Below are 23,844 nucleotides of genomic sequence, written 5' to 3'. Positions count from 1 at the left end.
GACCTCGAGGACATGGTACTGAGTGCAAGAAGGCAGACATGGAAGTCCACATATCCTGTGATTCCGTTCATTTGAAATGCCCAGAGCAGGTAGATCCAGAGACAGAAGCAGACTGCTGGCAGCCTAGGGCTGTGGGGAGGGGGGGACGAGAGTGGCTGCTAATGGGTTTGGGGGTTCCTTCTGGGGCGATGAAACTGCTCTGGAACTAGACAGGGGGGTGGGTGCACAGTACTGTGAATGCACGAAATGCCACTGAAGTGTTCGCTTTAAATGATTCATTTTTTGGTGTGTGTGGGGGGTGCACCTCAATAACTAAAAACAAGCACAAAACGGCAACAGCAAAAGGGCCAGTGTGCCCACTGGGAGCCTGACCCAGGGCTGCACTGAGTCCCAAAAGACCGCTGTGCCCAAGGAAGAGGCTTTTAAAAGGAAAAGGCCTGAGATCAAGGGGCAGGGGGAGGCAAAGAGCGCTGACCAGGAAGCCAAGGCATCACCTGGTAACCTGTCAAGGACTGACAAGGGCTGCTCCTCGCCCGACCTCTCAGACAGACCTCCGGGGCCCCCAGGACGCTTCCCGCCAGTAGACAGTGGGGCCGGCTCCCAGCGCAGCAGCTGGAACAGAAGAAATCTTTTGTTTCTGAAGTCCTCGCGGCGCAGACTTGGACCTGCGCACCCTCACCCACAAGTTACATCTGGGTCAGTCAGCCGCGAAAATGGCACCCAGTGTCACAAGGGCTGAGGAAGGTAGTCTCACGGTGATGATTCTGTTTCCTGACTTTCTTCCCAAGGATGATTAAGCTGGGTGCATTTTAACTTCAGCCAGTAATAACACAATCCTATCTTCTATGACTTCAGACTATCAAGGAAAAGGAAACAATTTTAAGATATATTTATCTATCTAGACAGACACAGATGCATACCATACATGGTTTGTATGATAAATAGAAACATAGTTTATTTAGATGTATAGTTTTTAACCTAAACACTGAAAAATTATCAAGCTTTCATGCAAATATTTAAATAGTGCAGTATGATTTTCCAAACTGTGACGAAAATACACACAAAATATAAAATCCACCATGCTACATGTGCTTAAGTGTAGAATTCAGTGTCACGGGAACAGTCACCGTCACTGTAAAGGTCTCCATCACGTCACTGGCTTCTCACGAAGATGCCCGGGAGTCATCAGGGGAGAAGGTCCTGCTTTTCCTGGGTTCAGGATGCACAGCGAGGGGGTGCCTAGCAGGTGCTGGGCCCCAGGCATCCTGCACAGCTCCAGGGGCCATCCTGTCCCACTCAGGCCCAAAGAACACAGGGCAGACACAGAGCGACCTGCCTCTGACGAGGGGCGGTCCTGATGAAGCCACACCACAACCAGCCGCTGGGATGGGCCCTGGGATGGCCCCTGTGAGCACCCCACCCGCCCCCACCAGCCCTATTCACAACAGGCCCAGGCTTGGGTTTTTTCAATCTGCACAAAGGCAATCTATCAGGTCGGAGCCGGCAGACATGCGGCTTTTGTGCAGCGCTGAAAGCGGGTGACATCTCAGGAACGGCCAGCCTCCCTCCCTCCCTCCCTCCCTCTCGGAGGAGGGGCAGGCAAGCCTGTGTTGAAGGCACTTCTTGTTTATGGCTGATTAAGCCGAGCCATCACAGGGGGACAACACACACTCCCCGCTCAGGGAGCTTGCAGGAAACGGCCACACAAAAACAACCGGGGCAGCACATGGCCAGCCTGCCCCCCAGCCACACAGCCATGCTCTGGGCCGCAAGGACCCTGGGCCACCGCTGACCCCAGAGAGTGATGCGAGAGCGTCTGATGACACACATCCAGGCCTCCGCCCCGAGCAGGCACTGAGCGAGAGGCCAAGTCCAGTCTGGCCAAGGATCCGGGCAGAGGGTCAAGACAGTCAGGATTAAATCAAAACTGCCCAGTGCAGGCCGCCAGCCACAGGGATGAGGCTGGTCGTAACTGAGACGCGCTGGGAGTGGGCACAGCACCGCACCCCGAAGGCTCGGCACCAAGAAGAACGCAGCACACGCTTCCCTCATAGAGTCCACGTACAGCAGGTAGGAAGGACAGGACTTTGGACGTGATGGATTAGACACGATGTCTTCATAACTAATTCCACCTGCTGCCTTTTGTTATTTTTACATGACTACTTGAGAATTTTAAAGGACTCAAGCAGCTTACATTCTATTCCCACCAGACAGAGCCGCTGAGGGACCTCAAGGAAGTCCCAGATTTCATGACAGTATCAATTCTTTCCTTGGGGAGGTAGCAGGGGCAGAGTCTGGCGTTCAAGTACAGATGGGAGCTGGAGATCTAGGGAAGGAGGGAGAGCAGGACTGACAAGGGGGAGCCCTGGAGCATGAGGAGCCTGTCGGATCATCAGGATGGGCAGAAATGGCCGTGCCACCGTGCCCAGGCAGACCACTGGAAGAGAGCCCGGAGGGATATGCTCTTCAGCGGGCATCACCTCCTGCAGGGGCTGCAGGCAGCGTGCTCCCTGCAGCTGGGGTGGCTGTCCTCTGCAGGAGGGCCCCGGGGCCCAGCATCCCCATCTGCAGTACACACGCCACCAGGAACGGCTGTCCAGGGCCTGGTGGCCGTCATCACATAGCAAGACCCCTAGTGAACACCACAGCTACACACAGCAAAGCTCTTAAAACCAGATGCCAGGTCCGCTCATTAAAACTGGCCAATGCTTCCAGGCCATGCAGAGAGCAGATGTTCACGGAGCACAGAACGCCTCCCTGAGCAGAAGACAGCGAGCTTGCAAAGCTCAGTGCACCTGGAGCCTGTACCAACGACCACACACACACGCACGCACACTAAGTGCATCAACTCACACAGACTCAGGTGCCACCTCCAGGTCCCCAAACAGCAGGTTAATAAAAAAGACTGGAGAATGAGGCGAATATGGCGATCGGCAGACTGGACAGAGATTCGGGGCACAGAGGGGAACGAAGCCCAAACCTGACCTCTACCCTTTACCTCTGGGGAACCGGAGGCCCCGTGTCACGCAACCTACTAAGTGTCAGCTGCACTGTGACCCCGGCCTCCAGGGCCCCCGGCCTGGTGCTCTGCCTGCTCGTCACCAGATGTTTCATTCTTGCTAAAAGTTCAGCTGCCTGGATGCCAACTGCTGTGCCCAGGGCAGCTTTCCAGCTCAACTTTCAGGCAACAAGTTTGTCACCTGAACGTTCCAAGTCACAATGTTCCTACAAGGGCCCCAGAGGCACAACCATGCGGCACCCGCTGCCCCACACCCTAGGACGGAGCTGCTAAAGGAAGAACTCAGTATTGCCAGATGGGACGGGTCGTGGTCACCTCGGGCCGCTGTAAAAATAGGCCATAGGCCATCTGGGTGCCTTAAACAACAGACACTTATTCTTACAGTTCTTGAGGCTGGGACGGACTAGATCAAGGTGCCGGCTGACCTGGTTCCTGGTGAGAGCTGCTTCCTGGCGTGTGGAAGGATGCTTTCATGCTGTGTGCTCACATGACGGAGAGAGAGCGGTCCCCCTGGTATTTCTTCCTATAAGGGCACCAACCCCATCTTGGGGTCCCTCCCTCACAACTTCATCGTAACCTGATGACCTCCCAAGACTCACTTCCTAATACCATCACCCTGGGGTTCATTAGGGTATGCATTTGGGGAGGACACTGCTGAGTCCACAATGGGGTACACCAAAACTCTGTCATTCACTGACCTTCACAGCCACAGAAGAGGAGAGACATCTCTTCTGCTGAATCCTCGAATTTCCACTATCTGGCTCAAATCATGTTTGGTTCTTCTAGCCAGGATGTGTCAGCTTGAAACTTACAGGTGACTGCCGGGAGACTATAGTGCTGTGTAGACATTCACATCCATCTGTCTCCTCAAATGCTGCATCCTCACTGAGGGCCATGTGGGCCACCTCAGCCATTCCCCATCCTCAGACCCCCAGGTCCCTCTGCGGGCAGAGCACTGAGCCCAGGCAGCCCCTGGCTCCCCCTCTGGCCCACTCTGGTCCCGAGGACCATGCCTGCTTGACCATCTCCCCTGCAGCAAGGTGTGGCTGGGAGCATCACCCATCAGTGAGACGCCAGGAGCAGGCGGCCGTCCCGGGAGCCCCAGCAGGAGCCCAGACAGACAAGCCTCCGGGAAGAGGCATGTCACCCACGGTGCGTCTCTGCCTTTCCGGGGTTACTGAAGGCTGGGCCGGAACAGCCAGCGAAGCTGGGTCCCCAGAACAAAGGAAGGTCTCCCGTGGGAGGATATGGCTTGGCTCATAAAAAATCCCACTCTTCCATACCTTCTCTTTGGAAAAGAGAGCAGGAGGAAGGGAATGGGATCCCTGGTGTCAGCAGATCATTCAAAAGAGACAGACTTCCCTCCCCCATCTCAGGAAAAGGGCAGTTATTTTACAGAAAGAAAAAGGACGTCAGAGAAGGGGAGAGTCAAGGTAAATCTACACGTAGAAGAAAAAGTTGAAAAGACCCTTTCCAATAAAGAAAACGTCTATAAATATCAAATGTGCAAATTTGCACACTTGCACTCCTCCCTACACAGCTCTCTCTCCCTGGTTACAGGACCGGGGCCGGGGGAACGAGCATGTCTGTGGGTCACAGGGACAATCACCTGGGCCGCCAGGGCACCGAACACGCTACTCACTGAGCCAGACAAGTGACGGGGGAGAGGAGCTCGCGGACAAGGCGGACGTTCACAGACATTCTCTTCAATAGCTTATAATCAGGCTTCCCTCCCCCCAGGCTCAGCCTTCGTCATGTTTCCCTGGCTCTGCTTCCCACGGCTCAGGCACCACGCCCGCCTTCATGGCTTCTGCCACCTTCAAGTCCCACCTGCCACTTACGTGCTTTCAGTCAGCTTTAAGCACTTTTATATCTTACAGTATTACTACTTATGAGCAGAGGGTTTTGATTCCCTCTTAATACACATTAAAAGACAAACATAATCAATCCACAGGGCATGCACACCAGCTGAGGACGCCCCCCATCATACTACGGCCTGCCACGGCACGTAGACCACCGAGCGGCGGGAAGCCAGCACCGAGTCCAACAAGCTCTTCACTCTCTGAGTCACTTAGTGAAAGTTTAGAGGCTAAACCAAAGACACTGGAAAATATTCAGAATTACTCATCTGGTCTTGTTTGTTGGTTTTTTTGGGGGGGGTTGGGGGTAATGAGGTTTACTGATTTATTTTTAGAGGAGGCACTGGGGACTGAACCCAGGACCTCATGCACGCTAAGCACGTGCTCTACCACTGAGGTACACCCTCCCCCCACCATTTGGTCGTGCTTGATTTTTTTGTTTTGGGGGGGGGTGGTAATTAGGTTTGTTTTATTTTTTTTTATTATTTGGAGGTACTGGGGATTGAATCCAGGACCTCGTGCATACTAAGCACGTGCTCTACCACTGAGCTACACCCTCCCCAATTTGGTCTTGTTTGATTTTACTTTTCTCATTGTTCTTTTCCTCCTGTTTGCTTGGCCGACTAACTGCTCTGGATACAGTCTCTTAGGAGCGCAAAGACCTCCCCCTAGAAGGGTCCCGTGCACGGCCTATCTGGTAAACACATCACCAAAATGAACCTAAAAGGATGACTCTTCACTTCCTGAAAAACAGGCTGATGGAAACTTTCAAATCAAGGAAACCGAGACTTCAGTGGTGGGAAGTGTTTAAAGAGAGATTTAAAGGTTCAATCTGATTACTGCTATTAAAACAAGAAATCATACTGTTACAAAGGGCTCTTTGTGGTGGCTGTAATAATTTACTTTCTCTATCAGATAATGCACCTTAACTAATTATAATTTGTTAAAAAGTTTATGTGTTTAGCAAGCCAAAAAAAAAAAACCTACAAAAGCCTAACACATACAGGCGAATCAATCCATTTGTCTTTCCATTAAGGTAAGGGAACATTTTTAGATTTTCTGTTCGGAAGATTTTAATGCCAAGTTGGAGGGAGTGGGTGGTGGAGATTCAGTAGGTGTTTTTAGAATGATTATCCAAATGATAAACTCAAATGTATTCACGCACAGACTGAACACCCAGCTTGGACTGAGCGCTGCAAAGCGGACGGCACCTTTCAGGTGGCATCCCTGCAGACCTTAGGCGTGAGGTCAGGCCTGTCTCCGGGGGCTGAGACAGTGAGCAGCGCCCCGAGGTACCCAAGTCCTGAGAGGCCAAGAGTCAGGCTGAAGCCAGAGGGCTTCTGGCCAACACAGGAGGGGTCAGGCTAAGTGAAGGGGTCGTGCCAGGAGTGGGGGAAGCTGAACCCAACGCCAGCTGGCCAGGGGATCCACCTGGAGACAGCTTCAGCCTGTGAACACACGGGCCTCCAGCCTGAGCCAGCTGGTCCCACAGACAGGCCGAGGGGAGAATCTGGGTTTTAGAAACGCACATTCCACGTGGTAGAGTCTCCTGACCAGCCACCCCGGCATGACTCTCCACATTAACTAGGGCCCTCTTTTCCCCCCAAAACGTACCTGCCAGGCCCACCTACGCTGAGCGCTGGTGGCTGGGCTCCACACCTGCAGCCTCCACCAGCAGAGAACTCAGTCATCAAGCCCTTCCGTGTGTTTCCAAACCTTCCTACAGTTCTAAGTTGTACTCATACCTGTAATTACATCATTTAGTATTACACAAATTGATTAAATGGCAGTTTTAACAAGAGTAACCATAATTACATCATTTGATCAAACGTTACACAGACTGATTAAACAGGAACTTTAATAAGAGGGTTTTCTCTCTGGAAAATTAAGTTGAATGTTTTGGGAAAATTCAATGCAGACAAGCTTTTTAAAAAAAAAACTGTTTTTTAAGTAAATGTGTGCAAGGTCACTGTAAAGATGGGGAGGAGGGTACAGCAGGAATCTAATAGCAGCCCCTGTGCTGTTTCCTCTTTGTTCACGTTCCAAAAAGAAGACACACGCCACCCCACCCGGATGCCCTGGGAGCCCCTGGAAAGGCCGGGCGTAGTCTTGTTCATTTTTGAAGCCTCGGTCTTGAGCATGTGCTCGGCGCACAGTGGGTCCTCATCAGCATGGCTGAAGGCTGTGAAATGATGCCGACAGTTGGGACCCTGAAGGCACTGGAGAGGCAGGTGCAGGAGCCTTTCCGAGGCTGAGAGGGTCTCAGGCTGAGGTGATGGGAAAGGAAATCACTGATTCCCTAGAGAGACGAGATCTGGGCTGGGGCTGAAGCCCGGGTGCAGAGGGAGAAGGAGGTGCCTGGCGGAGGGGATGCAGCAGCCAGGGCAGAGGTGCCGGGGCTCGTAGGGGGAGCAGAGCAAGGGAGAGAGGATGCAGGGAGTCCAGAGGGCAAGGCAGGACCCCCGTAGCCTGGAGAGCCAGCCTGGCCTGCAGGGACCAGGGTCTCAGGTCCCCATGGGGAGGCATCTGGGCCACAGTCCACTAAGCACCTCCAGGACAGCAGCCGTCACTGGCCCAAGATAACGCTGCTAAGCCACCAGCGACTTTCAGGTGATGTCCCAAATGTCCTGGATTTATGCGACTGTAAGAAGTTGAGTCTCATGGCACATACTCAGGTGCAGACAGCTCTGAAGAAGGATCAGCTGACTCGGGATGAGGCAGATTCCAGTCCCACTGGGAAGCAGACAAACTCTCAGGGATGTTAGGAGGTTAACACCTTCTTATCACGTCAAGCAAAACGCAGTGCAGTTCAGCCCCAAACAGAGGCCAAGTCCAGACCAGTGCCGGAGCAGGGAGCAGACCAGGGGCTCTGGACCTCCAGGATGGGGAGCCACCTTTCCCTGACCGAGCATCCACTCCACCACTGGGCCCTGCTGGCCTCATTCCTAAGCCAATCCATCCTTCTGTCTTCCAGAAGAGCTGTCTTTGAAACAAAGATTTATAATTTCCCTACAACTCAAAAGAGTTTTTCAAGTAAACTACATACTGGAAAAGGGCCTGGGAAATGGGTTTCTATACACAAAAGCATAGACAGCTAACATTTTAACCTCAGCCACACAGGCAGTGGCTAACATGAAGGAAATATCCCACATCTGCATCGACCAGCATGGGAGCCACCAGCAACACGTGGCCACTGGACACAGAAAACGTGGCTAATGTGACTAAGGAACTGAACATCTCATTCAATTTAAACGGTCACTTGTGGCTCATGGCTACCAGCCTGAAGGCGCAGCACTGGATAATACAGACATCACATTTAAAGTATTTTATCTTGACAGCAAGACACCTGAGACTTCCTGAGTAGTGCTGCTTGCCAGGCACTGTCTTAATCACCCACACGTATCATCACACTTCATCCTGATAAACTATTATCAGAGGGCTGCCATTACCCCCACTTTACAGATGAAGAAACTGAGGTTCAGTGAAGGTGGAATCCAAATAATCTTAAGACTTAAAAGAATCAAGGGACACCTGAACAAAACTCATTTTAAAAACCAGCATCTGGGGGACGGGAGGTGTGTAGCTCAGTGGTAGAGTGCGTGCCTAGCATGCACAAGGCACCCAGTACCTCCATTTAAATCAATCAATCAGTCAGTCAGTCAGTCAGTCAGTCAGTCAGTCAATCAATCCGAATTACCTCCTCAAACAAAAAAATTTTTTAATATTTTAAAAATTAAAAAAAAAACAGCTTCTAACAAATCAGCCAAACATCAGCACTTAGACATTCAGTGGCCATAAAACCGCCACCAAACTCACCTAGAAAGGAGCCAAAAGAATTTTCAATTAGCAAGTCACTTCCGTCTCAAAGTCTCTGCAAAACACGAGAGAACTGGGAGGGTGGCACTACATACAGTGTGCTTCCCATGTTAAAAGGGACCCAAGTTTACCTGAAAGTCTTCGTCCGTCCCCTTTTTAAAAAGGGACTTTCTCATACGCTGCGAGATAAGGATCTGGCTTTGACATTCCTTTTGGCCAGCCAGAGGGAAACCTGCCTTAGTGAAGCTGTTCTTGCCTTGGAAGGAGGTCCCACCCTGATCCAGGCCCCAGACACACAGGGCGTCCAAACGGGGCGGGGCTGGTGCGTGGTGACAGCTGCCCGCAGGAGGCGGCGTGCTTCTCTACCAGGGCAAGGGGCCCCGTTCCTGCTCCAGGAAGAACACAAACCTCACAATCCCTGCCCAGCAAGTAAAGAAAGGGCTGGACGGAAGGCAAGCCTGGGGCCTCATTCTCAACAAGGTGAAAATCAGCAGCCGTGGGCTTTGCCTTTAAAGAGCAAAACACTGAAAGCAACAGAGAGAAGGAAGGAAAGGTGGAAGCACCGAGAAGGGGACGAGCAGAGGGACAGGCTCTCCAATGCCTTTAATCACGGGCCACTCACTCCTTGTTCTCCTTTAGATTTTCAAATCTGGGGTTCTTTTTTTTCTTTTAAAAAAATTTTTATTGAAGTATAGTTGACTTATAATGCTGTGTTAATTTCTGGAGTACAGCAAAGTGATTCAGTTATACACACACATATTCTTTTTCAGACTCTTTTTCATTATAGGTTATTACAAGCTTTTGAATATAGTTCCCTGTGCTCTACAGCAAGAACTTGTTGTTAATCTATTTTGCATATAGTTTGTATCTGCTAATTCCAAACTCCTAACTCAACTCTGGTTTTAATGTTAATTCTATAAACATTCTAAATTTATACTTTTTTTTTTTATTAAGGAGGTGAAGAGAGCACCGATCTGAGAAACGACAGCATGCACTTCCTGGTACAGATCAGCAATGGGGATTCTGGACCCAGGTGGCATGAGTAACAGCTACCACATAGGGCTCAGCCCCAAGAGGGGACCTCACCTCCTGTGACCAGTGAAGCCAGGAAGGGCCAGCGAAGGTGAGACCACAAACCCTCCCGTGTGGTGGGCACAAGCCCACCGGTGCCCCTCTCCTCTGAATCACCTGAGTCGGGGCACAGGGCTTGCTCATGGGCTGTTCTCACGTTCGGGGAGGGCAGAACCCTGGGCTCAGAAGCATAAGGGTCTCCTTCCATTTCGCTCTTCGCTACACGGGGCCCCCCAACAGTTCAGCCTGTCTCCCCACCCGTAAAACTGATTAACGAAGCTGACTCTGGAAGGTCGCTGCGAGGATTAATGAGAACACACATAAAGGGACGCCTGGCCCAAGACAGGCATCCGGAAGTGGTCAAGTTACAGCACTAGGATCCTTCCTCACAGTGTGTGACGGACTGAACCACGGGCCCACAAAGATGTCCACTTCCTAGTGTCCTGCATCGGTGGATATGTCACCTAAGGCAAAAGGGATGTGACTGAGCGTTGCCTGGATTATGCCATGGGCCCAGTGTCATCAGGAGGCCCTCACGGGAAGGAAGCAGTGGAGCTAGAGTCCGACAGGACAATGTGACAGTGGAGCAGAGGGACAGAGGGACTGGAAGATGCCAATGGCTGGCCTGGAAGCTGGAGGAGGGGCCAGAAGCCAAGGAAGACAGGCAGCCTCTCGATGCTGGAAAAGGCAAGGAAATGGTCCTCCCCTGGAGCACCCGGAGGGGCTGCAGCCCATGGACACATTTAAGAACCTCAGGCTTTCTAAACTCTGAGCAAATAAACACGTGTGGTTTTAAAGCACTACGTGCACCATAATTTGCCACAATAGCTGTAGGAAATCCACCCACAATGGTTTTCATCCCTCTCTGCTCAATGACAGAGCAACCCACACCCTGTTCTGCAACATACACGTGAACTTCTCCTCCCTGCACCTGAGCCGGGCTTTGCTGCTCTGTCAACACCCACCCGACACAGACGCACAGGTGCCACCACCTGCTCGGTGCTGGCGAGGAGGATGTGCCCTGTGCAGCAGAAACAAGGCGAACCCCACTCCAGTGGCCATGCGTCATCGACACGAGAACAGGTGTAAATGCTGAGCCAAGCCCCAGGCAGTGCAGGCAGCGCATGGACAGCCACTCCGAATCCTTAAACCTGGAACCGAGCGTCCGTCTGGAACCATCTGTTTGCCTTCACACGAGCTGGTGGGATTTCACGCGACTCAGTCAGGGACGAGTTCCACATGGGCCTCAACCTGACAGCTTCTACCCTCAGTTACCCCCTTTGCAGGATGCCATCCAGGGGTCCCGATGGCCCTAGAGACATCACGAAGTCAGCAGGAAATCCCTGCTAAGAGGACCAGAGATGGAAGGGCACTGGCAGTGTCGCCCACCCCATCCTCCAGCACGCCCTGGGACAACCTCCCAGAGATGTGTCCACCCAGAAAGTACCTGGCGCCACAGCTACCTTCCGGAAATTTCTCAGCTCCGGCCCACAGCCACCTATCCCCACCCCAGCAGATCTCTGGGTGAGCATTTAGGTAGTTCAGTAGCCGCACAAAACGGTACAGGCTGGGGAGCAGGCTGCTGGCGGACGCCTGCAATCACAGCCCTGAGAACCCAGGCTGTTCACAGGCAGACCTCCGAGCTGCAGGGACACAGCACAGGCAGAGTGGGCGTGGGCCCCGCCGCGGAGAGGCCCCAGCGGGGAAGGGACGCAGCAGGACCACACGGCCCCAGCAACGATGCAGACACGGTCGAAGCAGGAGACCTCTCACAGGGCCAGGCGACCACAGGGAGGGCAGCAGGGAGAAGAGCACTTGGAGATAAAGATGAAGACACAGAGAGCCAGGCGGTCAAGCAAACTGGTGCCCAGTGCCAGCCTCCCCCCTCAGGAGAGGAGCCACCGGGCTTGAGACAGGATAGCAGGAGAAGGAGCCCACAGCCCCGGGACTCTCCTGGGAGAGGCAGGTCCTCTCCCGTGGAAGAGACAGCCTGTCTCCTCGCTTTCTCCCAGGATCTCCATTTCCAAACATCCTCTCAGCTCACCTGTGCCAGGAAAGAGGCTGAGAATCCAGTCCACACATCCAAGCTCCGTGCACACCCTCTGCCCACAGCTGCCCACTGGCCTAGGTGGGGCCCCCTTAGAGGGGTGGACCTGGAGAAGAGGTCTATGCACCGCTGTGGCCAGGCTCGGGCTCCTGGGCTCAAGAATCCCCCCGACTCAGAATCCTCCCCATCCCAGGGCAGAGGGCCATGGGACGATGCAGGCAGAGACTGGAGTGATGCAGACACAAGCCAAGGATGCCAGCCAACACTGGCAGCTGAAGAGGCCAGGAAGGAGCCTCCCCAGGGTCTCTGGAGGGAGTGTGGCCCTTTGACCTCTGATTTCAGGCTCTGGCCCTCAGAATGATGAGAGAACAGATTTCTGTTGTTTTAAGCCATGCTGTTCGAGGCTCTTCATTTTGGCGGCCACGGGAAACTAACACAGGGCCTTTAGGGCGGGGAATTCCAGGTCCACATGTGTTGGACCTGGATCGCATCCTGCTCGGATCTGCGTCCACTCATGTCTCTCTCCAACAGATTCTCCCTGAGAGCCGGCTGTGTCCAGCTGGACAACACAGATGACACGGAGATGAAGCACCTGCTCTCCGCAAAGCTAAGGAGGTTTAAAACCCTGGCAAGGGGCGCACAGCTCTGGGGGGAGGGGGCTGACGCCAGGTCCCGGGTGAGGAGCCAGGCTGACACCTGGCCCTGGGCTGCTCACAGCAGGCAGGCCCTTGACGTGCTAAATGGACGAGTGACGCCAAAACTCAAAGTTCAGGAGATGCCACTGCAGGCATCGTCCAAAGCACCAGTACCTCCACAGGATGTGCAGAAAGCTGGCTGCTTTGGGTATTTGGCCCAAGCATTTCAGATTAAAATACCTCCCCCATTCAAGGCACCCTCGGGAGGCCTCCCTCGGCCCTCTGTTATGCCAGACAAGATGGATTTCTGCGGAAAATAATGCTCAGTAACAGTAACAGCATCCCCTCACCCCTACCCCCGAGAGTCTGACAGCTCGAAAGCAGGGCTCAAGGCTGCAATTTAAGCCTGGTTCAGTGGTCCAAGGAAAACATCCTATGATGTCACATCTTGGTCATTCGTAGCTTGACCGCTTTAAGATTCGATAGATACAGGCCAGGGTCATGGTCACAAGTAGGTTTTAAAAGGTTGCGTGGGCTGTAAACTTGTGCAAAATGAAAGGTAACTGCCGAGAGGAAGGCCAGCTGACTTCTCCAGAGAGCACCCCCTGCGGAGACGCAGGCACCAGAAGCAACACGTCCTGCCGGGGAAGGGGCTCACGGAGGGACACACAGAGCCTGGGCCAGGGAACCAGAGCCCCGTGCGGACCACCTGCTCGATAAGGCCCCGTGACCCGCAGCAAGCATCTCAACCCGCCCGGCGGGGCTCTCTTCTCTGCAAGGAGGGATGACCGCCAACTTCATCGCGACTGTGATGAGAATTAAATCAAGTAACAACTTTCAGCAGCTGACACAGTGCCTGTCGCACAAGACACCCAATAAACGTGGCTTCTTTCTCTCTCCCAGAGGGGCTCGCCCTTCCCAAGCCAGAGCAGAGTTCATTAGGATTGAGAAAATTTGGCAAACTCCTAGAATTTACTCAGAAATACATTAAAAAAAATCGCCCTACTAAGAACAGGATGATCATTTATTACAACAACCCAGGCCCCTGGGGTTATAATCTACACAGAGAGGGTTCTGGAACTACAACAACTTCCTGTCCGGCTGTAAAAACAGAACACTGTTTGGTCTAAGACCCTGGATCCAATTAATGCATTAATTTTCTCCACAGAGGGAGCCAAAGCATCTCAGTTTGTGTCCACACAGAGGAAATCGGGACCGATCCGCAGAGCTCAGGAAGCTTCTCAGGGGCGCCTGCTGCCGTCTGGGCAAGAGTTAAAGCCAGTGTAGACCGAAGTCACGGCCTTAAGGTGAGGGGTCAGATTCAAAAGGGTGGAAAGGGCCAGGCAACCCAGAACCAGAGGGAAGGGGCAGGACCGAGAGATGGCCAAGGGGCTGGGGACATGGAGTGGGTCTAGATGTCCAAGCATGGTCCCAGCCAGGGGGCTGCCTGGGGGCGCGGCCAAGGGCTGGCAGGAGGCCCACACTCTCTGCATCCCCACACCAGGCCCAGAGCGCAGACTGATTCTGTAACCTGCACGGCACCCCGGGACAGAAAGAGGGTGCTGCGGTTCCCACTTACAGAGGGGGAGGCAGGGCGGCCTGACACGGCCAAGGTCACTCCCCTGTTCGGAAGGAGCAGAGCCAGGGCCGGAGCCCAGGCAGCCTGGCTCCGGGGGCCTTGCTCAGACCAAGGACTGAGGACTTCTACAAGGAACCTAGAGGGAAGGAGGGGTTCGAGAAAAAGCCTAAAAGACAGCCTCTGGGTCTGGCGGTTAGAAGGCTGCTGGAAAGCTCCAGGCACGGGAAGACAAGTCCACGGCTGGGGGCTGAGGAGGGACTTGGGGGTTCGGGGTGGGGTGGAGGGGCCGTGGGGCCCATGCCATTCAAGAGCACGTACTCCGAGATGCACAAAGAGGCAACTTCCCTGCCCTTCTGCACGGCTAGGGCTCAGCATCGCCATAAAGGACCATCGCTCCTCCTTCCTCAACCACACAGCAGCCAAAAATGCACCCGCACCCTATAATCACTCGATTACAGTCACAATGTGTTACGACTTGACTACACTGCCGGCTCATTACAGGATGAGAAAACAAAGGAACTGTTTCAATTGTGCCTAACGGTAACAGATGAATAAAGGAATCGCTCTCCATCACGCTGAACGGCCTTAGAAGTCAAACGCCCATTTCCTTTAAGACCGCCTGAGATCATCTTCCACGTGCAAAAACGTTAGCGTTATTCACACCCCCTCAGTAAGAGTGCACATATTTTGTCATCGTCTGTTGAGAGTTTTGTGTGTCTGCTCAACTCAACAGTGTCATAGAATTAGCTAGTTTGTTTGGAGGAAAAAAAAAAAAACCAGCTGGTCCGGGGAACAGCCATATGTGTGAGCTAAAATGTAAAGCCTTGTGTTTTATAAAATATGACAAAAGTCAAGCTCAGAGGACATAAAAGAAGTTGCACTTCAGCCCGGACGGGCAGCCAGGGCCTTTCTCTGCACAACAGAAGCGGCTTAGGCTCAAATCTGTCAACAGTTTTTAAATCAAAGGCCTCGGTTTCTGCCTTAATCACTAAGTCAATTACAGTTCTAATCCGAAAAAGGTACTTAATGGGCCTTTATTCAAGTTCTCAGATATTCTTCCCAAATACTGAATTAACAACTTAATCTTCTCATATCCTCAGCAGAGAGGCAGCCGGCAAGAGACTTGGGACCCCTGCCCGGGGCCGTGATGAGGGTCCAGTCGGCCTCTGTGCCAGGAGGGAGCCAGGCCCCCTTCACACCCCCCAGGTCAGCAGACGGAGGAAGCGGGAGACAAGGGGGTACCTGGTCGCTCCCACCCCTGGATCAACGGGGGAGTCGGTCCAGCTACCCCCAGCCCCGCCGCAAATCAAGATCTGTAAGCGCCCGCCTCGCTCTTCCTCCACAGACCCTGGTGGCCCCCCAACCTCCAGGGTTCCTAAAGGTCACGTGTTTGTGGATAGGTGAGAATTCAAGACATAAAGAAGTAACACTGCAAACCGTGGTGAAGTCCCCAGGCAGCCTCCTGAAGCCCCTCTGATCAGAAGGGAAGCTGAAATGCTGTGTCCATGCGAAGACTGCAGACCAGAGGGCAGAGCCAGGGTAAGAGACAAAACGGCTGTGCACTGGGACCCAGGCCGCCCTGCAGGACCAGCCCAAGGCAGCTGACCTCGGCCACCACTCCCCTCCGCGGGCCTTCTCCCCTCGGCCCAGGCGTCATAGGAACAGCGCACTCTGAGGATGCACTGAGTCCTTTGCTGGCACTGAGTCTGATCGATGTTTTTTAGGACTTTTTCAATGGAACAGGAGGAATTCTGACGGGGTGGGGGTGGGGGCACATCCCGCAGGGACCTGAGTTTCCTGGAGCATCACCAGATCCAGCAGAGAACATAACACCTAAAGTTTACATCTGAAAAGGGAGGCGTTTCCGTTTCCTGTTGCTTCTGTAACAAACCCACACACTTAATGACTTAAAACAACATGCACTTACTCTCTCACGAGTCTGGAGGGCGGGACCACGGGTCTCAAATCAAGGCCCCAGGGAGGAACCCTCCCCTGCCTTTTCCTAAAGCCTTTAGAATCCACCCCGCTTTGGCCCACAGTCCTTTCTCCAGCAACGTGGCCCCAGTCTGGCCCTTCTTGCTAAGTCACAGGTCCCTCTCTGCCTTCGTCTCTCACTTAAGTGCCCCTGTGATTACTCCAGGCCTACGCGGTAACCCAGGCTAATCCCCACCTCAGGGTCGTTCCTCACACCTACAAAGTCCCTCTCGCCATTTAAGGCAACAGAACCACAGGTCCTGGGGATTAAGGCCCTCTCGGGGGTCATTACTCCACCCACCACAGAGGCAGAAGGATGAGGGGAGACAGCAGACCATCCCTTATGCTTAACGTGCTTTTGGACATGCGTTCGCGGGCGGTCCCTGCCGTGCTGCCTGTAACGTGGGGCAACGGGGACGGACCAAGGAGTGCGGAACAGGGTCCAGTAACAAGCACGGGGCCGCACAACAGATCCGTAAAAAGACAGATCCAAGCACGCGGTGTGGAGAGACGTCCGAACACACAGTGAAGGGGAAAAGCAAACTGCAGGACGGTGTGTAGGGGCCACCGTTTTCCTTTTAAAAAGTGAGGAAGTAGCGCTATCTCACGTCATGTACAAAAACTAACACAGAAGAGATCAAAGACCTAAACTTAAGAGACAGGGCCACACGACGCCTAGAGGAAAACAGACGGGTTAATATTCATGGCCTGAGACGAGGCAGTCAGTTCTTAATTATGACACCAAAGCCCACCAGGCCAAAGGAAAAGCAGGCAAACTGGACTTCACTAGCAAAGACACTATCATGAAAAGACAACAGGCAAAATGGGAGAAAATACTTGCAAACCTGATAATCAGGGTCTAGTATTCACAATAAAAAGACAAATAATCCAATTAAAAGAAGGGCAAAGGATTTGAATGGGCGTTTCTCCCAAGAAGACATACAAACAGCCAAGAAGCACATGAAGCAAAAGCACGCCCACCACCGCTAGCCATCAGGGAAATGCAAACCAAAACCACAACGAGGCCACGCCCACCAGGTCGGCTCCAGTCAGGAGGGCAGAGGTAGCAGGTACTGACTGGCAAGGGCGCGGAGAAATGAGAGCCTCGCACGCTGCTCGCACCTCGGAGGAAATTACTCACAGTAACCAAGAGAGGACAGCAACCCAGGTGCCCTGTCCACCCGTGGGTGAATCGACAAACGAAACACAACACACACATAACACAATGGAATTCCATCTTAAAGAGGGGAACTTCTGACACATGCCTCAACATGGGGGAAACTTGAAACCATCGCTACGTGAATGAAGCCAGGCACTACAGACCACAAAATCTATGGTTCTATTTACATGAAATGTTCAGAGTAAGCAAATCCATAAAGAGAAGAATTAGAGGTTGCCAAGGGGCTGGAAGGAGGGTAATTCCCAAGGGGCCGGAAGGAGGGCAATGTGGACAGTATCTACTAACGGGCACAGGGTTCTTCCGGGGGCGACAAGAATGTTCTGGAATGAGAGACCGGTGGACGGCTGCACAACTCCAGGATGGTTGCACCAAAAACCAATGACGTGTACACTTTCAAGGAGTGAACGTTACGGTATATGAATAATACTTCAACAAAGCTGTTATTTTTAAAAAGTAAAAAAAAAAAAATGGTTTTCATGGGCACAGAATATTTCTGGAAGGATCTCCAAGGAACACTACCAGTGGTTACCTCTGGGGCTTTGGATCAGGAAGCCCCTGTAACTTTCCATCTTCTGAGCTACCTGGGTTTTCCCAGAGTGAGCGCACATCACTCTCACAGCGAACAAACGCGGTCCCTGTGAGGCCTCAGCGCCCGCCCCCAAGACACAAGACGACCTCAGCGCTCACCTCCCTGGACAATTCCCAAATGGTCCTAGGACACTCAGATCACCCCATCAGCACAGTCTCACCAACTCTAAGCTGGCAAATACGTATATTTAAAAAAAACAAACCCTTCAATGAAATGTGTAATGAACTTTTTTTTCCTAATTACAAACAGGCCTGACCGAGGCTGCGTTAAGGGGACCACAAGCTCAGCTTTGCACAAGCCCCACTTCCACCCCCAGGACCGTGGGGCTCCGCGGGAGATCAGTCTGTAAAGTACGTTTATGGATGAGGGTGTGACCGTATTATTATAAACTACAGAGGCTGAAAGTCGTTGCATCTTCTAACCCAACCTTTCGAGGCCGCATCCTCAGATCGCATAGAAACACGGCTCCTCTGGGAAAAGCAGACTGTGCTTCCTGGAACTCCGGGTGAGGGAAAGCAGCCCTTCCATTGCTCCTGATGGCTAGGACCAGAGGGCAGCCGGGTTAGAGGGCAGAAAGGAAGCTGATGGAGACATGAGAACATCCTGGAAGGGCTCTGAGCATTTCCAAAGGCTTGAGAGGTCAGATTTCAACACATGTGGTTTTCCTGGTCGCACTCTATTCTTAGACTCCACCGTGTGCATCAGAGGAACCGGGAGACCGGGACGGAGAGAGGCCCCCAGAGGGTTTGGGCACTGTGGCCTCTCTACCGACACGACACCCTTCTTAGGGCTGTGCACCCGGATTCCCACGTGGCTCACCTACAGACCCGGGCATCGTCCCATCCTGGAAGGCCGAGGTGTGGGCATCTGGGACAAGCCTGGCTTGGGCTGCGGGACCCAGCCCTCCTGTCTTGTCTGGGGCCACTGGAGCAGTGGCTGGGTCCTAGAATGCAGAAGGCAGGTGCAGGCCAAGGACAAAGGGACTTGAGGGGGTCGCAGGTCTTGGAGTGGGGCTGGTGGGCAGAAGGAGCTGTGACACCAAGCTCACCAGGACGCAGCTCTGAGGACCTGGGGCCATCTCTGCTGTCAGCAGCAGGAGACCAGCATGTCTGGGCGAGGCCCCACCATACGTGCACCCCTTTGGGCTCGGTACCCCCGCCGTCCTCCCAGAGTGAAGCTGAGCTCAGCACCGATCACTGTCCTCCCTCACGGCTCCTCCCTCGCAGCCCACAGACGGAAGTAAAGGAAGAGGCAGCCAGGCCTGGGAGGCTTGCTTTTCAGTCTGCGTGGCCCTGGCCATAAACAGCAGAGTAGGTGCCCCAACACTCAGGAACACAACCAACCAATCTCCTGGCCAAACCCGCAGTGGCCAGCCTCAGACAAACGGCCCACCACCGCCAAGTGGCTTTTCACCCCCAGTGCCCAGACACACGTGGTGACCCCCAGGTCTCTCCTCCTGAGCACTTCAGCCAACCCTGGGCTCCACCGAGGTGTGACTCACAGAGCCAGGCCGCCAAGATCAAAGCAGACGTTCACACGTGTGCTTCAGGGCATCTTCCTCCTATCCTGCCAAAACAACATGAAGAAAAGCCACAGGACTGAAGGGACCCACCTGGCCTCTGTCCAGCCCCGGACGCCACCCCAATGTGCGTGCACCCACATGGGCAAACACAGGGCATCTACAGGCGGGCATCTTGTTGTGGCCGCAGCCGGGTCGGCCTTCACTCAGAGACTGGAAAGGGAGACTGACGGGCACACGTGAACGGGGAGCCCGTCCTCTGGTTCTCAGCTGAGCAGCCCCACTGGGCAGGCAGGACGGCCCGGGGACAGGACAGCAGGCTCCTTGCATCACAGAGGGACGTGGACGGCAGGAAGAGGGGTGCCCTAGAGCGGGGGTGCCCTAGAGCAGGCGCACCTCGGGCTCCTCTAGGAAGAAAGGCTTTCCTCGCTAACCCAGAGTCCTAACAGAACGGTCCACCTGGAGAGAAGACCCGCAGAGCTCTGCCGCGAGGCCCCAGGGCCCAGGGCCCAGGGCCCTCCATCCCTCTGAACCTCACCAGGGCTGCCCGGGGCTGCAGAATTCCGCTGAGAAACCACCTCCGCAACCTCTCTACAGTTTAACTGGCTGGAGAGAAAGTTTGTCTGGCAAACTCAAGCAACGCTTCCAAATGGTCTGAGCACGGGTGTGTAAATGGCAGGCTCCTTCCTCCCCACTAGAAGCTGGAGGCCTCACTGGTGGGTCCCCAGAGGCACCTGGAGCAAGAGGCCCAGGTGCAGGGGGGCTGAGGTCAAGGGGCGGCAGAGCGGCAGCTGGGTCCCGGTTTCCTCTTCTTGCCGGGAAAGCTCCCAGTGCGTCCCAGGGCGCCTGAGAGATGGTGGCCGCGCCCACCCAGCGCTGTGCCCCAGAGCCTGGGCCCAGGCAAACTTCCCGCATAAGAGACCCAAGTAAATCCTGAGAAGCAGCTAAGCAGGCCACACGCTCTCTTCAGCACAGACACCACCCGGCAGACCCAGGCTAATTAAAACAAGAGGCTGGAGATCAGGCCTCCCAATTACCTGCTAAATTAACGCGCTGCCTTCCAGCTGCCTCCTCCTCGGCCACGAAGCCTGCCTTCCATCAACCTTTCTATTTCTGAAGATCGCTCTCCCGGGAGCCCTTCCGCCCGCCTCCTGCAGACTCGGACTCCACCTAAGCTACAAATAAGCTTCCCTGGATTTCTGGCCAAAGGTGACCTGGTGGAGAAAAGCCTCTGTCCACCCAGTAGCAGGTGACCAGTTGGGGTGGGAGAGGCAGGAGACGGGGGGCCCTCTGATCCCTAAGCTGAGGTTCTTCCCCACATCAGTGAGGCCGTTTTCAGGAGCGAACACTACTCCCACTGCAGAGGACCAAGGGCTCCGCTCAGGAACGTCCCACGTGCCTGCAGGCGCCCCGACCGGCTCCTTCCGCTGCGGTCCCCACCCACACCTGCCAGAAGTCCCAAATCCAGGACCCTGCGGGGTGGCCATCCAACCACGGCCCTGCCGTGGCTCCAGATGGAAACTGTTAACTGACGTCTTCAGGGACCAGGCTCCACTTCACTCACAGACTCACTGCCACCAAATGCCAACCCATAGGGCAGGGACGTGTGCTGAAACCCCGACACTCAACTCGCTCTTTAAGCCTGATGATGATGGTGACTGTGATCAGAGCAGCAACAATCCCTTACCAAGTACTTACCACCTGCTGGTGCCCTGGGGGGGTTTTCTTAACTAGTCCTAACAAGGCAAAGCAGGCACTAATGCCAGCTGCAGAGAAAATAAAACCGAGGCTCCGAGAGCCGCACAACCAGGAGGCCATCACACTCACACCCATATACGCGCTCTGCGTGCGTCCGTGAGTGTAAGAGGTTAGGACCAAGGCAGGCACTGCCTCACCACACTACCTGGGCCCACAGCTAGGGTCACAGCCTGTCGCACTACAGTCTGCGGCCGGGTTCCTGAAACTCAACCCACCGGACAGCAGACACCGCTCGCACCTGGTCGCCCCTCGCCTCCACGAACCCTCCTTGTCTCCTCTGCCTCGGTTCTGAGGGCCTGAGCCTCCCGGCATCCACAGCAGCCCTGGGCACCTCAGCCTCACCTGTGTGCGCCTGCCCACCACCCCCGTGAGCCAGTGAGCGGGGGCCGCTCCTCGGACGCCGCTGGTGAGGGCAGGACTCGCCGGAGGAGGGAGGCATGGAAGAACCCACCCTTCCACAAAGCCCCTTCCCCGGGGCTCTGCGCTTCATCCAAACAGCCAACGGCTCTACTTGCCCAGGCGGCCCAGTCGGTCCTCCTGGCCTCCAGCAGCGGTGAGAGTTAAACACGTACTGAAATCCCACGTGCACTATAAGTGCACCACGGAAGCGTTCCAAATCTGGTTTCCTAAACTATTTCCAGTTATAAAATGTCCCTTGATAGAACTTCCTGGCGCCCACTTCTCCCTCCTCCCTGCAGTAACTGCATGCCTCGATGCTGGCAACATGCAGAACAGAAAGCGGGTCCGAGGGGGCGCGTCCAGATGGAGAGGAGGTTCGACAGCCGTGGAGACAACATGCAGATTCATCCGTTTAACGCTTCTCTCGAGTCCTGCTCAAGGGGCTGGCAGGGACCAGACTAAAGCCGTCGTACCTCAGCTCCTCACTGGAGTTGGCCTCTGCGAACGTCCTGTGTCTTTTTAAAACTCAAATGTGGAGAGCCGGGACATAGCGCCCTCCCCACTCCCAGCCTCCTCCCCCACCATTCCCAGCCGAGGGGTGGCGGCCACCCGTTCCGGCGTCACCGGAGGTGCAGGGCGGCACCACGCTCTCCGTGTGCTCTGCACAGAGGCCCCCCCCGTTTCGCCGCCCAGACCACCAGTCAGGGGAAGAGCAGAGATGAGCCCCTTTTTCCATCCCAGAGAAAGCTCCCGGCTTGCCCTTCTTTTTTTAAAGGTGCCTTGCTCACAAACCCCTGGTACGCGCCCTCCAAGAACCTACCTGGGAAAGAAAACAACTCAGCTGTCTCCAAGGTGCCTGAGACCCTGCCCAGCTCCTCCCTCCTCACCTCAGGATCAACAGAGACAGCAAAGCCTGGAAATCCTGTCCCCAGAAGACGGACGAGCAGGCAAAGTGGAACCCAATACAGCTCCCGAGAGTGAGATGCAGAGCGGGGCCGGCCTCCCCCCGGTGGTCTCACCTGTGCAGGACGTGGTCTCAGGTGATGCTGCCCGCCCTCCCTCCCCCACGGGTGGAGCACTGGCCGCCACGTCCAGTCCCGCTGAGCCTGCCGCCTCTTCCCTCGGACGTACATTCACTTTTGAGAAACCCAGCTTCACAGGCAGACTCAACAAGCTCACTCTGCGGCCACAGCACGGACAGAGCCTCACCACTGCATGGAGCACGGTGCCTGCTTCTCAGGTGAAGGACTGAAGACGCGCCAGCCCAAGTCCCGCTGATTGCCGGCTCCACCAGGGCAAACACCTGCCTGCGGCCGTCAGTGCCTTGTCAACCGGGCTTCCTGAGTGGACAGGTCGGGGGGCCCAAGAACGGGCATTCCTGACAGCTGCTGGGAAGGGGGGGCATCACTGCCGTCTGTGCCAGCATTCGGGGTGAAGAAGGAAGAGCTGGACCATGTCTGGGGGACCACCCTGCCCTCTCTCAGCCGACCTCCGTCAGATGAGTGGCTGAGAAGATGCTGCCAGCGGCAAAGGGCTTCGATTTGATACCGAGCTCCTAAGGCCAGAGGCAGGAAAAGGACCCCAGGGGAGACTCCAGCTGCAGGGCACAAACAAGGGACAGGCCCTGACTTCCGGGGCCCCCAACACTGCAGCAGTAAAAGCCTCGGGCCACCTGCGGGCGCAGGGATGACCCACCCGCAGGGCCTGCTGTCACGGTGCTGACCCTCCCCCCCAGCCCACACCCCCGAAGAACGAAGCTCTAGTCCTACTTCCACCCCAGACACGGACGTGCACCCAGCCTGCCTGTCCCCCCAGACTGTTCATCCAGCATCACACGGGCACAGACAAGGACTCCATCATGTTATAAACAGCACCTGCAGTCACCTGAGAACCCAGAGCCTCTCCTCACCCCCACGTGGGATGCACCAGCCCGCAACTCACTCCATCAGCTCCCACCATTTCCTCCAATGCTGGGAGTGGGGGCTACTAAAGTAGCCACGGAAAACCCCCGGCCACAGTGCCTGCAGCAAGTAAGCCAGAGAGCTGTCAACAAGAGGCAGGCAGGGGTGCAACCCCACCAGACAGAGGTGACCTCTTGACAGCTGAACCCATCAGAGACATGTGACAAGGTGTCTGCAGGTCACTCTGCACAAAGGCTGCAGAGATAGCCCCAGGCTTGGCCGTGGGCTTCCCTGGGAGGGAGGCTGGACCTCTCCCTGGTGGCTGCCTAGAGCGGCAGGAATCTCTCTGATGAGGCCCCAGGCCCTGCAGAAGGACCTGCCCACGAGGGGGCCCACAGTGGCCTCCCTGGCATGGACCCAGTGCAGGCTCTGGGGCGGGGCCCTGCCTTCCAGCCCAGGTGACACCACACCCACGGGGTGAGCGCACCAGGGACCAGA

At 54.8% G+C, this 23,844-nt stretch overlaps 1 protein-coding gene and 1 non-coding gene across 5 annotated transcripts in view; both read right to left on the bottom strand.

The window, feature by feature from the left end:
* The window catches only part of AGAP1 (ArfGAP with GTPase domain, ankyrin repeat and PH domain 1), a 519,827-nt gene that overhangs the window by 447,690 nt on the left and 48,293 nt on the right, over positions 1 to 23,844 (bottom strand). The gene's annotated exons all lie outside the window — the stretch shown is intronic.
* On the bottom strand, positions 5,366 to 5,438 carry TRNAT-AGU (transfer RNA threonine (anticodon AGU)). Its single transcript has one exon. It is a non-coding gene; the product is annotated as a tRNA-Thr (tRNA).

The sequence above is a fragment of the Camelus bactrianus genome, chromosome 5 (assembly GCF_048773025.1).
Source record: "Camelus bactrianus isolate YW-2024 breed Bactrian camel chromosome 5, ASM4877302v1, whole genome shotgun sequence".
NCBI lineage: Eukaryota > Metazoa > Chordata > Mammalia > Artiodactyla > Camelidae > Camelus > Camelus bactrianus.
The sequence above is the reverse complement of the archived record's forward strand: the minus strand, read 5'-3'. Positions and strand labels throughout refer to the sequence as shown.